This window comes from Carcharodon carcharias, chromosome 11 (assembly GCF_017639515.1).
Source record: "Carcharodon carcharias isolate sCarCar2 chromosome 11, sCarCar2.pri, whole genome shotgun sequence".
Lineage (NCBI taxonomy): Eukaryota > Metazoa > Chordata > Chondrichthyes > Lamniformes > Lamnidae > Carcharodon > Carcharodon carcharias.
Genome location: NC_054477.1, coordinates 57,324,122 through 57,343,942, shown reverse-complemented (window position 1 = coordinate 57,343,942; position 19,821 = coordinate 57,324,122). Strand labels below are relative to the sequence as shown.

General features: G+C 41.8%; 1 protein-coding gene and 1 pseudogene across 2 annotated transcripts in view; one reads left to right on the top strand and one right to left on the bottom strand.

Moving 5' to 3' along the window:
- Positions 1-19,821, bottom strand: part of micu2 (mitochondrial calcium uptake 2) — a 515,235-nt gene that overhangs the window by 316,953 nt on the left and 178,461 nt on the right. The window lies entirely within an intron of this gene.
- LOC121284510 lies at positions 2,131-2,248 on the top strand (annotated as a pseudogene).

Here is a 19,821-nt window from a genome sequence, read left to right as displayed (position 1 = left end):
AAAAGATCATTCACTATATAACTGCCCAAATGTATCAATGATATTTCATCATTAATCATATCTTTTTATTTACAACCATAAATGCACAGTTAAAGAGGTAGTGTCAAGAAGAATCCCATTTAAAACAAATAACCACAGAGTTATGGATTAGCTTACTTTTTTCATCCTGTTGTTTGTTTTAATATCTATATTAAAACTGTAATGTTACTGTGTTAATGATTGAACAAGAAGCAAAGGCTACTAGGATTAGTCAACTGTACTAATATGAGTAAAGAGATGATCATAATCTAAAAATGTTTCAGTATCAAATGTGTGTGTTAATTCAACTTTTTCAAACTTAATTATTAGTCATTTGGTAGCACAGTGATTGAATATTACTGAAAAAAAGGCATGCAAAGTTTTTTCATTTTGCACCCATCAGGACAGTTCACAAGAATACCAATAGTAAAGGGAACAACAATTTATACTGCATGAGAAGAATGTGCTGAATGGTTGGAAAGTGGAATCTGATTAGTAGAGGCATTGGCATGGAGAATGCACAAAGGAACAGTTAACTGCCAAGCTTTTGTTCAAATTCAAACCAGGCAGGTTGACTCTGATTGGTCAAAGCATTGCCATGGGGAATGATCCAGGGAATGGTTGTCCCCCAAGCTTTTGTTTAGTTGAAAAAGGTGCAATGCATGGGCATGCTCCTTCTGTCTGCAATACTGAGCCCTGTGTAATCCCACTGGAAACAGCTTTCCCAGTCAAAAAAATACCCATTGACCAATACCCTTTGTTTCCTGCCACTGAGCCAATTCTGGATCCAATTTGACACTTTCCCTTGGATCCCATCAGCTATTAATTTTCTGACCAGTCTGACATGTGGGACCTTGTCACACAGCATGTTAAAATCCATGTCAACTGGACCAAATGCACTACCCTCATCGACCCTCTTTGCTATCTCCTCAGAAAATTCAATCAAATTAGTCAAGCATGACATTCCCTTAAGAAATCCCTGTTGATTACCCTTGCTTAATCTGGGCCTTATATTCGAGTCAATTATAAACCTTTGTAAGAATTGTAAATGTTAAGATTTCGTTTTTTAAAATAATATATCGGAGAATTTTTACATTTGTGGAAATTAAATACATTTCTTCACAATGTAGAGATTAGATGTTACTCTCAGAATTTTGGCAAAATTTGCTCCGTGTACACGTTAGAAATGTGAACACAGTTTGCAAAACATCATAATTATAGAATACCTATAATTATTTTTGTTATCACTTTGAAAGTTTAACACATTCAATATCCTTATAAATTAGTGCTTTCAATACAGTAGTAATTTTTATGTTAGCAATGTCTCAAGCATAATAAATTTTGCATATAAAATTATGGAATGGTTACAGTGCAGGAGGTGGCCATTTGGCCCACTGTGTCTGTGCTAGGTCTCTAAAAGTGCAATTCACCTTGTGCCACTCCCCTACCTTGACCCCCTAGCTCTGCAAATCATTCATCTAATAATTCAAGTCCCTTTTGAAAGCCATGTTTGAATCTGCCTCTACCACACTCTCAGGCACTATATTCTAGATCCTAACCACTCGCTGTATGATGGGTTTTCCTCATGTGGGCATTGCTTCTTTGGTCAAGCAGCTTAAATCGGTGTCTTCTGTTTTTCGATCAATGAGAACAGTTACTCCCTACCTACTCTATCCAGGCTCCTCATGGCTTTGAATACCTATACCACATCTCCTCCAAACTTTCTGTTTTCCAAAGAGAACATTCCAGGCTTCAAGTTCCTCATCCCTGGAACCATTCTCATGTATCTTTTCTGCACACGCTCTGTATTTACATCCTTCCTAAAGTGTCCAGAACTGGATGCAATACTCCAGTTGAGACCACACCAGACCAGGTTTGTCATAACTTCCTTGCCTTTGTATTCTATGCCACTATTTAGAAAGCGCATGAGCCCGTATGCTTTTTTAAATCTCTCTCAACCTGCCCTGTCATCTTTAATGATTTGTCCAACTAAAATCCAGGTACCTGCATAACTTATTTTTTAGTGGTTAGAATCCCTGCCTGTCAAGCGGAAGACCGTGGTTCAATTCCCTAACAGGGCGGCAATGTGCTACAAATTAATGAAGATTTTAAGCCTACGGGCATACTAGTCTGAAAACGCCCGATCTTGTCTGATCTCGGAAGCTAAGCAGACTCAGGCCTGGTTAGTACTTGGATGGTGGCTGCCTGGGAATACCAGGTGCAGTAGGATTGGGCTTTAGATGTGATATTGCTTGCTATGTGCGAGTGTGAGAGACTGATGGAGAGGCACAGGCTCGAACTCCCTCCCCCAGTTATTGCCCCTGAGTTTATTCGCTGTCAGGATATCTGAAATCAGCTGGATTAAGCATTTTTCATACGGCCATACTAATCTGAAAACACCTGATCTCATCTGATCTCAGAAACTAAGCAGACTCAACTGACATGAGTTGGTCCAAGTCGAGTGGAATCCTGATGTGGCGGCTGCAGCCAAGGGCGGTGTGTTTTGCAAGGTGTCTAAACAGTTGCTAACAAAAGACACCAAGAAGCTGCCTAAGAAGTGGAGAAAATCTCGCAAGCAGGTGCTGACTCAAGCCCAACCTTCCACCAGGATCTCATCCAAGGCCATGAGTGTTATGAATTCTTTTGTTGTCGACATTTTCGAGCGCATCGCCTCATTCACTACCACACCATCTCGGCCAGGGAGATCCAGAGCAACGTCTGCCTCATGCTGCCAGGGGAACTGGCCAAACACACCTTCTCCGAAGGCACCAAAGTGGTCACCAACTCCATTTCGATTAATCATTCTAAAGATTATACTCCCAAGTCCTTCTGCTCCTGTGCCTCCTTTAGAATTGTACCCTTTATTTACCCTCTTCATTCTTCCTACCAAAATGAATCACTTCACACTTCTTTGCATTATATTTTATCTGCCACTTGTCTGTCCATTTCACCAACCTGTCCGTGTCCTTCTGAAATTTAACAAACACTATCCTCCCCACAGTTCACGATACTTCCAAGTTTTGTATCACCTGGAAATGTTGAAATTATGCCAGGTACACCGGTTAGGTGGTTAAGATACATCAAGAAGGGATCCTAATTCAATTCAGTGAAAACTCCTGCAGCACTCGTTAATCCTGTGATAGGTATTTTAATGTTAATGGTGGTATTTTAATGTTAATGGTGGTATACTATGAGACAAACAATAAGTGTCCATCACCTTCTGTTTGCACAATCTGGTCACCTGAATCTCACAAATCACTCCAATTGCTTTCTGAATTACGTTCTTCATCTGCCATGTTTTTCCCTTAGCAACTAAAATTTCAATTCTGTAAAATATGGGTTTAACCAAAACTGTATACACTGAATTATATGTTGTCTTTTTAATATATTCTTTAAAGTTTATTCTTGTGGTTCTCAGCCACTTCCAAAGACCTGGACTTTGATTAATGCAGCTCAATGCTGAGCTGCATTGAGATTGTGCATTCCCCAGGATGCATTAGTATTATTCAGTCAACTGTACTGACAGGATTTTTAACCAAATTCATGGTATACTGACAAATATGAAAAGCCCACTTTTGTGTCTTTCTTCAGCTTACCTGGAAGAATACGGGGACCAGTTTTATTGGGGTGTCAGTGAAACTTTGGAGGGGAAGGGATGGGGGAACCCACAATTAACAAGAAAAATCCAGCAGTACAGGAGCACTATTTACTTATTTGCAAAGTCATGCTGTTCAGTTGTTCAAAAAATCAAATTAATTAGTGATTAAAATCATTTTAAAGAAGCAGGTATTTTGGTCTTACATTACAGTAATGTGACCCTTACTGTACTGCCAATAGGTCTTGTTTGAAGTCTTTGCCAAGCACCACACAGAGCACGAAGTTGTGTGATTATGTATATGTGCATGTTAAAATCAGCAAAGGGTTAAAAAAATTGAGAGAATGCATTTTGGATATAAAACAATTTAAGCTTTCATACTGAACAGCAATCAAATTATACATTGTGGTGTTTGTGGTTGTGCTTGCTTCGTTTAAATGTTACTGCATATAATGGCATTATCATTGACATAACCACGGATGCAGAATTGTTGTAGTTTGCTTTCCAGCCATGACAATATTTAGGAACAGGATAAAATCTCCACGATCCAAACATGTGACTTCTTAAATGTCTTTTCATATTTATTACTCCCAGTTAAGATCTGGGGTTAGGCTCTTTAACCTAAATTCCAAAGTGAAAATTGAGAGTGTACTGCATTAGTCAAACTGCAATATCAAAATTCTTAAATTTACAACACACGGGAAGACTTACAGGCTTTATGCCAATTTGCACTTTTAGAACACTCCAGCAAGAACATTCCAAAAGGTACTTCACTATGTGGGCTGATCCAGGTGGAAGGAAGATGATTTAGGTGGAGATGACCATTAGTCATGGTTGAAGAGATAAGCTTAAAAGGAGACTTCTGAAGATGGGAAAGATGGAAAAAGGAAGGTGGGCATTAAGAAGAGAATTCCACAGTGTGTAGGTGAATAGGCTCAAGATCTGCCATTAAAGACAGAGCAATGGGAGGGGGAAATGCATAGTAGGCAACTATTTGGGAAGAAGAGGGTTGTGAAAAGGGGTGAGAAGGGAAAAAAAAGCAAAATTAATAAATTTTTCCAGGTCCCGAAGAGAGCATGAAGCAGCACCGATGTAATCATTGATGTACCGGAGAAAGAGTTGTGGGAGAGGGCCGGAGTAGGACTGGAACAAGGAATGTTCCACATACCCCATAAAGAGACAGGCATAGCTGGGGCCCATGCGGGTACCTATCACTTCTTCTCTCCTCACCGTCCAAGGGCCCAAACACTCCTTTCAAGTGAAGCAGCATTTCGCTTGCACTTCCCTCAACTACTGCATTCGTTGCTCCCAATGCGGTTTCCTCCACATTGGAGAGACCAAATGCAGGCTGGGTGACCGCTTTGCAGAACACCTTTGGTCTGTCCGCAAGCATCACCCAGACCTCCCTGTCGCTTGCCATTTTAACACTGCACCCTGCTCTCTTGCCCACATGTCTGTCCTTGACTTGCTGCATTGTTCCAGTGAAGCTCAATGCAAACTGGAGGAACAGCGTCTCATCTTCCAACTAGGCACTTTACAGCCTTCCGGACTGAATATTGAGTTCAACAATTTTAGATCATGAACTCTCTCCTCCATCCCCACCCCCTTTCCATTTCTTCCCCCTCCTTTTTGTTTTATCCAATAATTCATATAGATTTTTCTTTTCCCACCTATTTCCATTATTTTTAAATGTATTTCCACCCATCATTTATCTATACCTTTTATGCCCTTTTAGTCTTATTTCACCCCATCCCCACTAGAGCTATCTGTACCTTGCTTGTCCTGCTCTGCATTCTTAATTAGCACATTCTTTTAGCTAATATCACCACCTTCAACACCTCTTTGTTCTTTTGTCTGTGACAGCTTTTAGTTATCTCCTCCTATCACTGCTTGCTTGCCCCAACAACCCCCCACCCCCTTAAACCAGCTTATGTTTCACCCCTTTCCTATTTTTACTTAGTTCTGTTGAAGGGCCATGAGGACTCAAAACGTCAACTGTACTCTTCTCCGCCATTGCTGCCAGACTTGCTGAGTTTTTCCAGATATTTCTGTTTCTGTTTTTGTTTTGGATTTCCAGCATCCACAGTTTTTTTGTTTTTATCTCTGTGAAAAGGGGTCGGTGGGTTGGAGGAGATTGTAAAGGTAGAGTGAAGTGGTTGAGGATTTGTTAGCAAGGACAAGGATTTTGAAACAAGGGAGGCAATGGAGGTCAATGAGGGCATAGATGATAAATGATTTGAGCTTAGTGTAGGGCAAGACACTGTGCCTGCACAACTCTGGGCGAGTTGATATTTATTTAGAGTAGAGCTTTGACAGCCAGGAGAAACACTTAGCCCAAGTATTAGCATATTAATTTTTGAAAAGATCATTTCATTCTCAAATTATTCCTCTCCTTTCCATGATTTCATCTGTTCAGCTAGCATGATGTGGTGATGCAGGACAAGAATCCAAATCACTGCTGTGTCATTGTGGTCAGTCTTAGGAATAATCAGCAGACTTCTTGACATACTTTAAATGATTGCCTTAGACTCCATCACTCATAACTTAGCAGGAAAAGCTATTTTAATACCTTAACATTCTCCATTAATACAAAGTGATTTGCTATAGTAAGGTTATGGTAGTATAGTGGTTATGTATTAAACTAAGGGTGGAATTGTCCCAGATATGCACTCAGTGTGATAATGGGTTAGGAAAAGGACATTTTAACTGCTGGCTGCAATGGCGGGTTTTTGCACCATATCGTCCCAATCCTGCCTCAGTAATCATGAATTCACGGCAAACACGCCATTTCGCTGGCAAGCGGCCTCCGATTCACCCGCCATGCCATCACCTCGCCGCTTCTTCACACTGGGCACCACATTTAAAGTGCAGCCACACATACACACCTCACAGTGCTTCAAGGCCAGGGCTGCTGCATAGAAGATAATGCCCCGAAAGGCAAGAAGCCTGCAGCTCCCTGATTCAGTGATGTGTCGCTGGAACGCCTTTTGGATGCCTTGGAGGCCTGCTGTTATGCCCTCTAACCTGTTTGGGCGAAGGCCAGCAAGCAAGGTCACTGATCCTGCAAGGGAGGCGGTGGCAGGGGTGGTCAGCACCAATGCTCTGCAAAAGAGGCCAGCCACCCAGCACTGAAAGAGGATGAATGGTCTGATCTGTTCCGCCAGGGTAAGTGATTCTGCTCAGCACTCTCAACTCACACACTCACAGACCCATCACACATCCACAGGGATCACATACCTCAAGGGACAACACCATTAACTCTCACACACATCTGCACATCTCCATCAGGCTCATATGCTCTGGAGCTTGTGTCCTCAGACTGTCCGTGGCTCCACTCACTACACAAACATTCCATGCAGTGTCATGTGTCCTGCTCACACTCTCCATCTGTTTTCATGCAGGAGAAGTTGGCTCACAGCAGCAGGGAGAGGTCCCAGACCAGAGGTGGAGTGGCCCACATTAGGCCCTTCACTCACCTTGAGGAGCATGTATTGCGCTGAATGGTGAGGATGTGGACTGTGCCTACGGTGAGGGTGGCGAACACCCACATGGGGATCCCGCACCATATCATCCCTCTCTCAACACAAATGTGTGCTCTCTCTCCTGCTTTTGACTCTGCTGCTGTGGACTAATTATCTCTACTTTGGTTCACAGGGAGCTGTGCCAAGTGACCAACACCCTCAGCCAGCCAGTCCCTCAGCTCCATCCAGGTCCTCACCTCCAGCCAAGAGGACACCTCCTCCATTGAAGAGCTGGAAATAAGCAGCCTGGAAGACCCCTCATGGCGCTTATCCACACCCTCCACCAATGCAGAGACACACACCTCAGTGGGACCTAGATCTAGAGCAGGCTCAGGTTCAGAATCTGGTGGTCAATGCACAGACACTTGTCTGCAGCAGGAGGAGGCAGGTTCAGCCCATCTCCCCAGCAGTCGGAGAAGGTCTGAGCCTCTGGATTCGACATATCAACTCATTGTGGAGAATCAGCAGAAGGTGGGGGAACATCACACAGAGCTGTTGGAAGCCCTCAACAGAGAGCACATGAGTTGGAGGAGTGCGTCTGCCTGATGAAGTGGTGCCCACGTGCGCATTTGGAGGTCTCCAAAGGATGACGTACAGCATGGAGATCCTGGTCCAGCAGAACACAGAGATGCGCGCAGACCTGCATTCCATTGCAGTAGCCATGAGCAAGCTCCTGCAGTGGTGATTCGAGGGGGGAATGGGACAGCCCGACATCTTTCAAGGTGCTCTTCTCCTCAAGGAGTCAGGCTGAGGCCCTCAGGCACATGATGCGAGGAGGAGTGGCAGCTGGGAACCCCAGGTCATCCCCTCAGGAATCTCAGAGGCTATCCTCTCCCTCCAAGTCACCTTTGTCTGTGACTCCCTCAACCTTGTCCTCTGTCACCGCAGAGGGAGCAGCTGTCCCACTGGAGGATAGCCAAAGCGAGCCGGGGTCCCCAAGACCTCAACTCTCCAGAGGACCCATGCCAAAGTCATCAGAGGCAACAGGGCCAACCATGGCACAGGCTGTCTCCACCCCTGCTGCAGATGTCAGGACAACACCTAGAAGCGGAGGCCTAGAAAAAATAAGAATTTCTGACCACAAGTGGTTGCATGGATGAAGATATTTTGTCATTTTATAATCTGAAAATTATTCAGTGAAAGTGAATATATGTGTAATAGTGTCTTTCAGCTTCATTTACAGACTTTGCGAGCCCTTGCCCTGCATCCCCCCATTTGCAGTTCAGCTGCATGCAGCCAGCCCATGAATAATTCTGGAGGGGGAAGTATGTGTGTGGCAGGGCCTTTCAGAGCCTTGTGCAAAGCACTCTCCCACGTCCATGGATCCTGCATCCATCACACCCATCTCAATGTTCCAAGCATTTTCAATGCTGCCTGCTGGGGTTCTCTTTCAGTTGTTGTTATGGCACAGCCGATGGCAAATGCTGAGTTGTTCAAATCCCAAATGGAAACTTGAAACACCAGCCACAACTTGTTTTGTAGTTTGTATAAATTTCGTGTGCCCTGAATTCAGTAGTAATAAGACTATCAAGTCTTATAAGTTTTTACAAAACTAGATTAAACATTTATTAATAAGAGAAAGGATTTTAAATACATACATAGATCTACAAATTTCTACTATGTAACTTTTAAATCCCCTAATCAACCTAACTCCCATATATGCTTTCGTTAAGGCAACAGTAAGACACATAGCTTTCAAAAGACCCAGGCATAGAAACATGATACCCTGAACAAATCAAGTTCAAAGTAAGTTTTCTTAACTTTAGCCCTTTGAAGACAGCAGCTTGAGGCATAGAAAAAGACTTTTCACACTTGTTAGATCTCAAAATGCCTCCCTTACAAACAGCCTTCTCTTCTTTATACATATTTTCCTCTTTGAATGCAAATTTCCATTGTTTCATCATCTCTTTTGAACCTTACCTCTCTACTAATAAAAAATCTACCATAGTACCAATTCCACCAGCAATCTTTGGGGAAAATAAATAAACACTTATTTCTTACTACTTTGGCTGGCTAGCTATACATGACCTTTGAATTTAAGCCACTATATAGTTTGTTTAAAAATGCAAAATGTTTCCTTTGTGCTTCACATTCTGAAACATCCTCATGTTTACCTAATTAACATTTCAAATCTAACTTCTCTTCTTATATCAAAGCACCCAGATTATAACATTATGGAAATTATCATATCTTCCTGACAGTTGTCCATCTGAGCTGACCTGCACCATGGCCCACCCACTGATCGCACTGCCATGCAGCACCTGTTCCCGCCCAACATAAGGCTCCTTTCACTTTCGATTTTGCAAAATGGTAATGGTGAAGTATGTCTTTAGCTCCCCGTCCTTTCCCCTCCCCCAGTCACCCGTGTCCTTTCCCCCAACACTGTTGACTCCCCTGGCATCACCTTCCACTTCCGCACCATCACCTACCAGCCAGAACATTCTTCTTTCCAGGCTGTCCAGGTGAAAGTGCACAATCCCTACCTTCCTGAGAATCCCACCCCCATCCACATTGACCTCCCTGACCACCTTCTTCCCACACCAAGGGTCCGTGTTTGCCTCCGAGTGCTCACAACTGCTCTGATGAAATGGTGCCCACATGTGCGCCCTTGGAGGCCTCCATAGGAAGGATGGCTGATGCCATGGAGATCCTGGTGGAGATATGCGCAGACTTGAACTCTATCGCGGTAGCTATGAGCCATGGGAAGACACAGGGGTTTCCAGCTGCCGTTCTTCCTCTCTTCAGGTGCCTGAGGGTCCTGGCCTGACTCCTTGATGGGAAGAATCACCTGGAGGGACTGTTGTGGTGCCCTGTTTCCCTCTCCCATCCCTTCCACCACTACCATCACAACCTCACTCTCCCAACTCACTCTGCCCTCTCTCATTCTCACCATTTCCTCCTACCACGCCCACCCTCCTTTCACTCCCCAGGAGGCAGTCATCGACTCCACAGACCCCTTCCTTGCAAATTCACCTGAACACCCCAACCCGCCACCCCCACCCTGCACCCACCCTGCCACCCACCCCAAACTCACCCCCACCCACTCCTTCCTCTCTCCAGACTCCTTCCTCCTCCTGGACTTCTTTGTATTCAGAACCGGCGTGTTTCCCACTGACATGGACAGTAAATGTGACGTGGGGAGATGATTCCGGTGAGTTGGACTTATAATGATATGCAGATGTATTAATATGAAATTCCCGATGTCTGCCAGCAGGAAAGGGCACCCGCCAAACAAATTTTTGGCCATCCCGTCATATTGTCTGCTTATACCCACCATTATGCCCGATGCCAATGGGCATGGAAAATTCCCCCTAAGAATCAAGTCCCACATGGCAGTTCAGAAATCTAAATACAATGAATTAAATAAATCTGAAATAAAAATCTAATATCAGTAATGGTGACCATTTTACTATCGAAATGTAATAAAATCCATCTGGTTCACTAATGTCCTTCAATCCTCTGTCCTTAGCCGGTCAGGCCTATACGTGACTCCAGACTCACAGCAATGTAGTTCGCTCTTAACTAACCTCCGAAATGGCAAGCCATCTATTTGTATGCAAGAAGATAACTCCTTCTCAATAGGAATGGGCAATAAATGCTGATCTTGACAGTGATGCCGTGAAGTCACGTGAATAAATAAAAAATTAGTTGCATTGAAGTAGGGATTTCATTGATTAAAATCAGTGCTTCAAAAATATCCATTGTTAACGTGAATAAATACAATGCACAAAAACTTGCTGATAAAGACATCTGTCGGCTTTTCCAATGGGTTAGTAGAAAAATGGACATAGTGCAAGTGAATAAGTGAGAGAGAGCTTTTAGTGTATGAGAGAGAAAGTGAAAGTGATAGAGTGAACAATAAGGATGGGAGAAAGGTGGGGAGAAAGGTGAAAGAGTTAAAGGATCACAATATATGCAAATCTAATTATTTATCTTCCCCAAAATTTAGTTTCTTCAAACTTAAAAAAGATGATTCGGCACAATCTCTGGTGCAACCCTCCTCTCCTCCCCCCACTGTTGGCTGTTGCGCTTTCAGCAACCTATGCCCCAAGCTTTGGAATTCCCTCCTTCTCAGCTCACCTCATTCTTTTCCTATAATATCCACCTTAGAAGCCACCTCTTAACCAAGCTCTTGGTTATCCCTCCTAATATCTGATTCTTTGGTTTGGCAATTGAAGCAGCTTTGAACATTTCCCATGTTAACAGCACTATAAATGCACGTTGTTATTAGGTGTAGTCACTACATGGTTCAAAAGAATTAAAAGTCAGGCAAATATGGTGATGTCTTAGGAATAGGTAGTTATGAGAGGAGACCCACTGAACTAAATGTGCTTTTTCTGTAAAAACAAAATTAAAAGGAGACATAATCCATGTCTTCAAAGTACTGAGATGATTGGACAATGTAGATGTAATCAGGTTACTTAGCTGAAACAGTGAAACAAGAACTAGAAGACAAGAAATATAATTTTTAAAAAGCGTCAAGCAAGACTTTAGGTTAGAATGAGATTTTTCGGCATGATATTTGATTTGTGGAATAGATTCAGGTGGATAACCCCAAGAAAGTATACTTTAAAAAAAAATGAGTTGGCTAAGTATCTGGTTTGGAAGAGGGTTGAGGGTTATAGGAGAAGCACAGTCAGATGATGCAATACCATGTGGAACTAATGAATAAGCCAAGCATGCAGAGTTTGGGAACAATTAGCAGAATGGTTGGCTAGCAGTCTGAAAGACAGAAAGCAGAAAGTAGGAGTAAGCGACAGCTAGTCAGTGTGGCAAAAAGTGAAGAGTGGGGTCCCACAGAAGAGGTGCCTGAACCAGTGTTGTTCACGATTTATATTAATGATTTAGACTTTGGAATTAAAAAAAACAATATCTAAATTTGTGGATGACACCAAATTGGGGTGGAGGACAGTCAACATGGAGGATGAGTGCAACAAATTGTAAGAAGGCAAATGAATTTCAGCACAGGTAAATGTAACATATTATATTCTGTTCAGAAAAATAAAGAACTCATATAATAGTTGGAAAATAATCGAAATGGAGTTGAGGAACAAACGGATTTGGGAGTACAAGTACATGTCATTAAAAATACAGGCGCAGCTCAATCAGGCCATAAAAAAGGCAAACCAAGCACGAGGGTTTATCTCTAGAGTGATAGAATTGAAAAATAGAGAATTTATGCTAAATCTGTGAGAAACTTTGATTAAAACAACAGAGTACATTCTGCTCGCCATATTATAAGAAGGATATAGAGATCACTTAGGACAGATGAAGAGAAATTCCTTCACTCAAAGGCTTGTGAATTTTTGGAAATTTCCACCCGAGAGATCTGTGGATGTTCAGTCAATGAATATATTCATGACAGAAATTGATAGATTTTTGGATACTAAGGAAATCAGACAAGGGAGGATGGTGAAATTGGGATCAAAGATCAGCCAAGATCTTATTAAATGGTGCAGCAGGTCCAAAGGCCATATGGCCTAATGCAGCTCCTATTTCTTATGTTCTTATGCACTGGGGGGGCTGTAAAAAAGATTTACAAGGATGATACCAGAAATGTGAGGTTGTACTAATCAAGAAAAGATGAACAGGCTGGGTATATTTTGTCTTGAAAAGAGAAGACTGAGGAATGACCTAATAGAGTTCTTTGCAATTCTGAAAGGTTTTAATAGAGTTTTTTTCTTTATTCTTTCATGTGATGTGGGTGTTACTGGAAAGGCCAGCATTTGTCCCCCATCCCTAATTGCCCTTGAACTGAGTGGCTTGCTAGGCCCTCTCAGAAGGCAGTTAAGAGTCAACCACATTGCTGTAGGTCTGGACTCATGTGTAGGCCAGACCAGGTAAGTAGTGCAGATTTCCTTCCCGGAAGGACACTAGTGAACCAGATCGGTTTTTATAACAATCGACAATGGTTTCAATGTCACAATTAGAGAGTAGTTTTATAATTCCAGATTTTTTATTAATTGCCATGGTGCGTTTTGAACCCATGTCCCCAGAGCATTAACTCTGGGTCACTGGATTACTAGTCCAGTGACATTACCACTGTGCCACCATGTCCTCTGAGTAGACACAGATTACGTACTTGTGGGGAACAGTAAAATTAGAGGCCATCAAAATAAACACCAAGATAGTCATCAAATAGGGAATTCAGAAGATTTTCTTTATCCAGAGAGCAATGAGAATGTTGAAACTCATTACCACAGTGAATAGTTGAGGTGAACTCTATAGCTGCATTGAAGAATAAGCTAGATAAGCATATGAGGAAGAAGGGAATAGAGGGCTATGTTGATAAAGTTAGATGAGGAAGGATGGGAGGATGTTCAAGTGAAACATAAATGCCAGCATGGCCTGGTTAGGTCCTATTTCTGTACTGTATATTTTATGCAACTCTATGTAACATAATAAATCTGGCATGAAAGTGTCATGTCAGTAACATAAGCTGTAGGGTCAGAGAGACTGAATGCTCAATTTCTCATTAGGAACAAGTAAAAATGTACCTTTTCTCAGGTGGTTCATCAGGTTGGATGGAATTCATAACACACTGGATTGTCTGTGGACGTAACTGACTTGATGGGTTGAATAATCTTTTTAATGTTCCATGCTAATGCTTTTTTTTTATAAAACTCAATTTATCGCAACTCAGTATTAACTAGCACTTGGAACATTTTTTTTTATAAATAGTACTGAATGAAAAACAGACATATAAAAATAGATTATGAAGAATCAGCAATTACAGTGTTTTCTTATAAGCTCTGAGAAAACCATCATAACTTGTTCACCGCTGTGGGGCTCATGAGTTACAAGACAATCATACTCACAAAAAGACTTCAGTAATCACTCATTTTCTAAGTTATCGTCTATGTAATTCAATCAAAATATTCTGATGATATCATGAATTGTGAGAGCCGAGCAGAAGCAGTTTATAGTCACCACAGCATCAAGCTCGAATTACACCTTTCAGGAAAGTTTTTACGAAAATGTTGGTTATGTTCTGTTGCTAAGTTGACTAATATAGTGCAATCACTTCTGTCATTTGACACGCATGTACCTGGCAGGGAAAACAGACTTCAAAGAGGACCTTTGGCATGTATTAGGTGCTATGCCCACTGCCAGATTTGATGCTTGGGTTAATCTTGTATTTTAAAAGTTTCTTAGAGCACTGCAAGTAGGGTATTCTGGCTGGCTGCGATATTTAACCTGAACGTGTGCAATTACACAACGGGTACTGTGGCATATTAGTGGCTTTTGAAATTGGTTTAATCAAATAAAATTCCAGCTGGGAAGTTCTGGAAAACAGATAAGAATGGCGACTGTTGGAAGTGCACCTCTTTTCTGAGGAAATCTGGATGTGGTAAATGTCTAATTGTTTAGTGATTCATTTGTATTGGTGTGTCTATGTATAAATGTTCTAATACTCTGAAAAACACAACAATAAATTTGAAAAATTCCAAACTTTAACTTAGAATCATTTAGGAACTTAAAAACAGAGATTTGTCCGTTTCTGTAAGTTTATATTCATATACTTTGATCTGTTAATTTATGTAGCGTAATCAGAATATTAATATAACATGGAAAACTACACTATGTCCAACAATCGTGCTAGTTGGTGGCAAAGGATAGCTATCTCTGTTCCTTCACAAATATAAACCAGCCTCACCCCCTCTGTTTATACGCTGGTGCTTGATGAGACAATCCTTCTTCTAGATATTTATTAGAGAATAATAGGACAGACATTTATTATAAAACAACTCTTATTTGTAGTGTCTAACATGCTACTATTTATTCTGAACAAATCTTAAGTTGTTATCCTTTATGGCAAATACTGAATATCCTTCTAGTGTATTAATGATACAGTAATTATAGGTTTACTAACATATCTAGATGTTTCCAATTCATTGAACAACTGAGCACATCCTTGTAACGTACAATTTAGCCCAAACTGCAGACACAAGAACATACAGGTAAAGTGACAACTGAATGTAAATTATAAAACTATTAGGTTATGTCTACTGATCTTATAAAGCGTTGTAATTATGGTGATTCATCCCCACGCAGGCTCTATATGGCTTCCTGGCTAGTCCTCAATCAACCAATAAAGAGCATTCGTACTGCCACAAAACAGCTGGAGATCAGCCTCCAAATCTGAATCACTTCCATATATTCATAGTAAAAATATTTGTAAATGTTACGTCTTGTCTATGACAAATTACCACTTAAGATAGATAAGCATTGAATGTCATAAGCAGCTTCCGCCATCTGAGCTTTCGCCTAGCTAGGTTCAACTAGAAAATGGAACACATGAATCTGAATGTTTACAAAACCCTTACTGCAAGGTTACTCTAAACAGAACTGAAGCCAACTGCATTGCTGCATGAAACACTTATACATTGAGTTGTGAAGTTTTAAACCATATTGCATTGAAGCTCAATTTAGGCTCAACAGTTTCTACAACTCTAAAATGAATCATAGAAAGCATTCAGTTTTCTCTATATTTCAATGATGAATCACAAGAGGTGCCATGCACACGAAAAAGTAAAACAATGGTTAAACAAAATGGGCTCAAGTTAATGGCTGACAACATGGATGAAGTAATATTTTAACAACCCCTCATGCAAAGCTTTGATCACACACATACGACTTTGCCCTCAGCTAGTAAATTATCCTAAACTACGCATAGTTTTATCTATGGGCCCGGCTCCCGTTATAGGTACAACTGTCTCTTGAACTAGGTTGCGTTGACCATGACAAGCACAGATTCAAATATATTTCCTATTCTGTTTGGCAGTGGGCAAGTTGGGGCATTATTTATTCTAAAATTGTCTGTACCCATGCCTTATATATACTATAATTAGTGGAATTGGCTTTAATGAAGCTCACTGTGTGAATTTCAAAATAATTGGTGTTACGGACAGGAGGCAGTTTAATTTAAACAAACTTGATTTCTCCTCTCACTGCCCATCTGTAAACAGAAAGGTATTTTTGATTCACTTCCCTCTTTATGAGCAGTGGCGTATTCTCAACCCCTCGGATTTGGTGTAATCCGATTTCTATAAACAACCCCATAGCAAACTCATGATAGGATGAACTCAGAGGGTTAATTTTGTTACAACCGGTCCCCAGGCAAGGTCCCCCAATTTGTTAACTTCCTGAACAGGACCCCAGTTTTGTTATGCTCCTGGGTGAGGAATGAGCTGGCTCCCCTTCTTTATTCAACCCCCTTGGTTGGTCGCAACCAGATTAATTTAAAAGTGATCCCTTCCCCTGTGGACACCTCTTCCCAGCATGAGAGAGAGATATCTTTGCCTGCAAGCTCCAGGGGCCCAGGAGACTTGTTCTTCTGCTTGCTGTCATACACCAGCACACCAGCTTTTTAACTGATTTTTCCCCATGTATTCTGGAAGTGAAAAAACTATGGGGAGAATTTTCTCCCCGTTGGGTGGACCAGGAGCGAGTGCAGAGCCAATCACTGCCTGCGATCGGCTGCGCACTGTCATTTTACGAGAGCAGGCCAATTAAGGCCTACCCAGCATGACACACACCCGGAAGCACTCAATGCTACCTGTGTGGGCAGGGGAATGAGGGAGAATGGGGGCCTGCAATCTTTCGCGCATATGCGCGAAAGAGTGCAGAAATCTCCCTGAGGCATGGAGCTGCCTCAGGGAGATTAAGTTCAGTGCAAAAAATTATTAAAAATAAAAAAATAAATTATTTAGACATGTCACATGAGCTGGGACATGTTTATGAATTTTAATAAATTTTTAAAATTAATTAATAAACCCTTCATGAAACCTCATCCCGCCTGTGGATGTGGTTTCATGGGAAATGCGAAGGCCGCCTGGGCTCTTCGCCTGCCCACCAACCTTAAGATTAAACAGGCAGCTTTCTCAATAGGATTAATTGTATAATTAATGGCCTTAACAGGCATTGGACAGTTCGGCGGGTGCGCAGTCAACTCTAGCGCGCGCCCACCGAATGGAAGATCAGAATGATGCACGGTGACGTTGGGGGACACACCTGACGTCACCATGCACCATTTTACATGTCGGTGTGCAAGGCCCACCCCCACATGCTGAGCAGAAGATTCTGATCTAAGATTCGCACCCAGAGTCCAAGTTCTTTTCATCTCAAGCCATTTACATATTCTGAGATATAAATCAACAGGAGACAGATTTCAGATGTCTGCTGAAACATGCATATCAGTCTTTTGTCTCTGCAAACACAGGAGGTGTCACATTCTTTTGCATCTTTCCTGTTCCCTTTCAAGTGTCTCTGTTTGAAGAAGGCCATGACACCTTTCAGGTGCGACATTTCATGTCCTCTCAGGATCAGTTGATCAAGTATAATCCACATAGGAATTTTCGAGAAAGTGGTCACTTTACATTATGAGCCATCTTTTGCTCAGTGTCTTTACTTGTGCTTCTTTGCAAAAAAAACAGGTCTTCCTTAAAAAGTTCAAATGCCCGCAGTTAATTGGTACTGTTAGTCTATTGCTGTAACAGTTTGTTTGCACACACTCAACTGCGGGAGGAGGGTAGCAATATTACCTCCTTTTCATTCATACAGTAAACAAGGGATAGAGAGAGAAAGATTTACAGGGCAATGACCATGGAGAAAATAATTATTTTTTCCTGTGAGTCCAGAGCCCTGAATTAAAGTCAATGCACTGATGACAAACCTGTAATATCTGTATGAAGTGTTTTAGCTTATACGAGAAATCTCGAATCAAGAAACAATCCTGACTCTGGAACAAAGCAGAGTAAGATGCCCTGGAGGCAGCAGTCTCCTTTTTTCTCGGATAAGGTCAGACACTCACTACAAAAATTCACTACAGTCTCTTAAAATTGTGTGTAAACCTTCACTCAGTGGTATCACTCTCACTTCCAATTCAGGATATTGTGTGTTTATGAGACTTGAGGTCTTCCTTCACAGGGATTGACAGGTTGAACTGGAACTGACACTGGATTACTTACTTTCCCAGTAGAATTGACTTCCAAGGTCAGATAGACATGCAGAAATGAATCAGTCTTGTATGAATCAGCAATGGTACAGAAGTTCCAGTAGACACATTGTAGTTGGAGGCCAGGCATTCAACCTGAACAGAGCCCCTTTTCTGTGCTGCTGCTGGAAAGATGGCAGACTGAGCTTTGCAGCTGCACAGGGCAATATTACTGGTTCCACCAGCTAGGAGGGTTCATGTCATATGACTCCCACCTTTCCACTTTGGCTTTGACAAAGGGTGTGTATCCTTTCGTCTGGATCCCTGAGATTGTTAATGTTTCAACCATTACCTCTTCAAGGGAGGTTGTGGGTCCTATGTCCTAGCAGACAAATCAACTTCAGTTGGCCAGGCCTGGCTTAGGGAGGCAGTGGCATAATGGTATTGCCACTGACTAGTATTCCAGAGACCCAGGGTAATGCTTTTGGGGACCCAAGTTATAATCCCACCAAGGCAGGTGGTGAAATTTGAATTCAACAAAAATCTGGAATCAGAAGTCTGATGATGACCATGAAATGACTGCCAATTGCTGTAAAAACCCATCTAGTTCACTAAAGGAAATCTGCTGTCCTTACCTGGTCTGGCCTACATATGACTCCAAAGCCACAGCAATGTAGTTGGCTCTTAAATGCCCTATCAACAAGGGCAATTAGGGAGGGGCAATAAATGCTGGCCTAGCCCACATCCCATGAATGAATAAAAAAAGAAGAAAATGTAGATGGCCTCTGTATAGTTCCCTTTGAATTTGGGCTCTGCAGTCCACAGGAGATCATAAAGGTCTCTTGAGAAATAACGAGGTGCAAATTTCTTCCACACTGCCAAATAGCCCCTTTTGTTCAGGGTCACAAACAGACATAGCATCAGCCATTTTAAAAGGTCATTGTCCAGATTTTAAAATTTTCAAAATTAGCCATGAGGATATATATATATATTAAAAGTATATAGTGTGTGGTCTTAGCCACCTGACATTAGTCCTTGTCAACTGTGATGAGAACAATCATGAACTTCAAAAGGACATAGATGTGTTGGTGCATTGGGTAGACAAGTGGTAGATGAAGTTCAATGCAGAGAAGTGTGGGGTGATTCATTCTGGCAGGAAGAATAGGGAGAGACAGTATAAAATAAAGGGGGAAACACTAAAGTAGGTGCAGACACAGAGGGACCTCCATGTATAGGTACGTAAGTCATTGAAGATGGCAGGTTGAGACAGCAGTTAGTATCTTAGGCTTTATTAAAAGGAGAACTGAGTACAAGAGTAAGGAGGTCATGTTAAACTAGTATAAGACACTAATTAGGCCTCATTTGGCATACTGCATCCAGTTCTGGGTACCATACCTGAGGAAGATGTGAAGGTATCGCAGAGAGTACAGAGGAGATTCACAAGAATGATTCCAGGGATGAAGAACTGTGGCTATGAGGATAAATTGGAGAGGTTGGGACCGTTTTTCTTGAAGAAAGGAAGACTGAGAGGAGTCTTGATAGAGGTATTCAAGGTCCTGAGGGGTTTGGACAGGGTAATTAGTGAGAAAATGTTCCCACTCAAGAGAGCATCAAGATCTAGAGGACACAGGTTCAAAATAATTGGCAAAAGGAGTAAAAGTAATGTGAGGAAAACTGTTTTCACCCACAGGGTGGTTGGAGTCTCGAACAAACTTTCTGAGAGGGTGCTGGGTGCAGGTTCGATCGAGGCA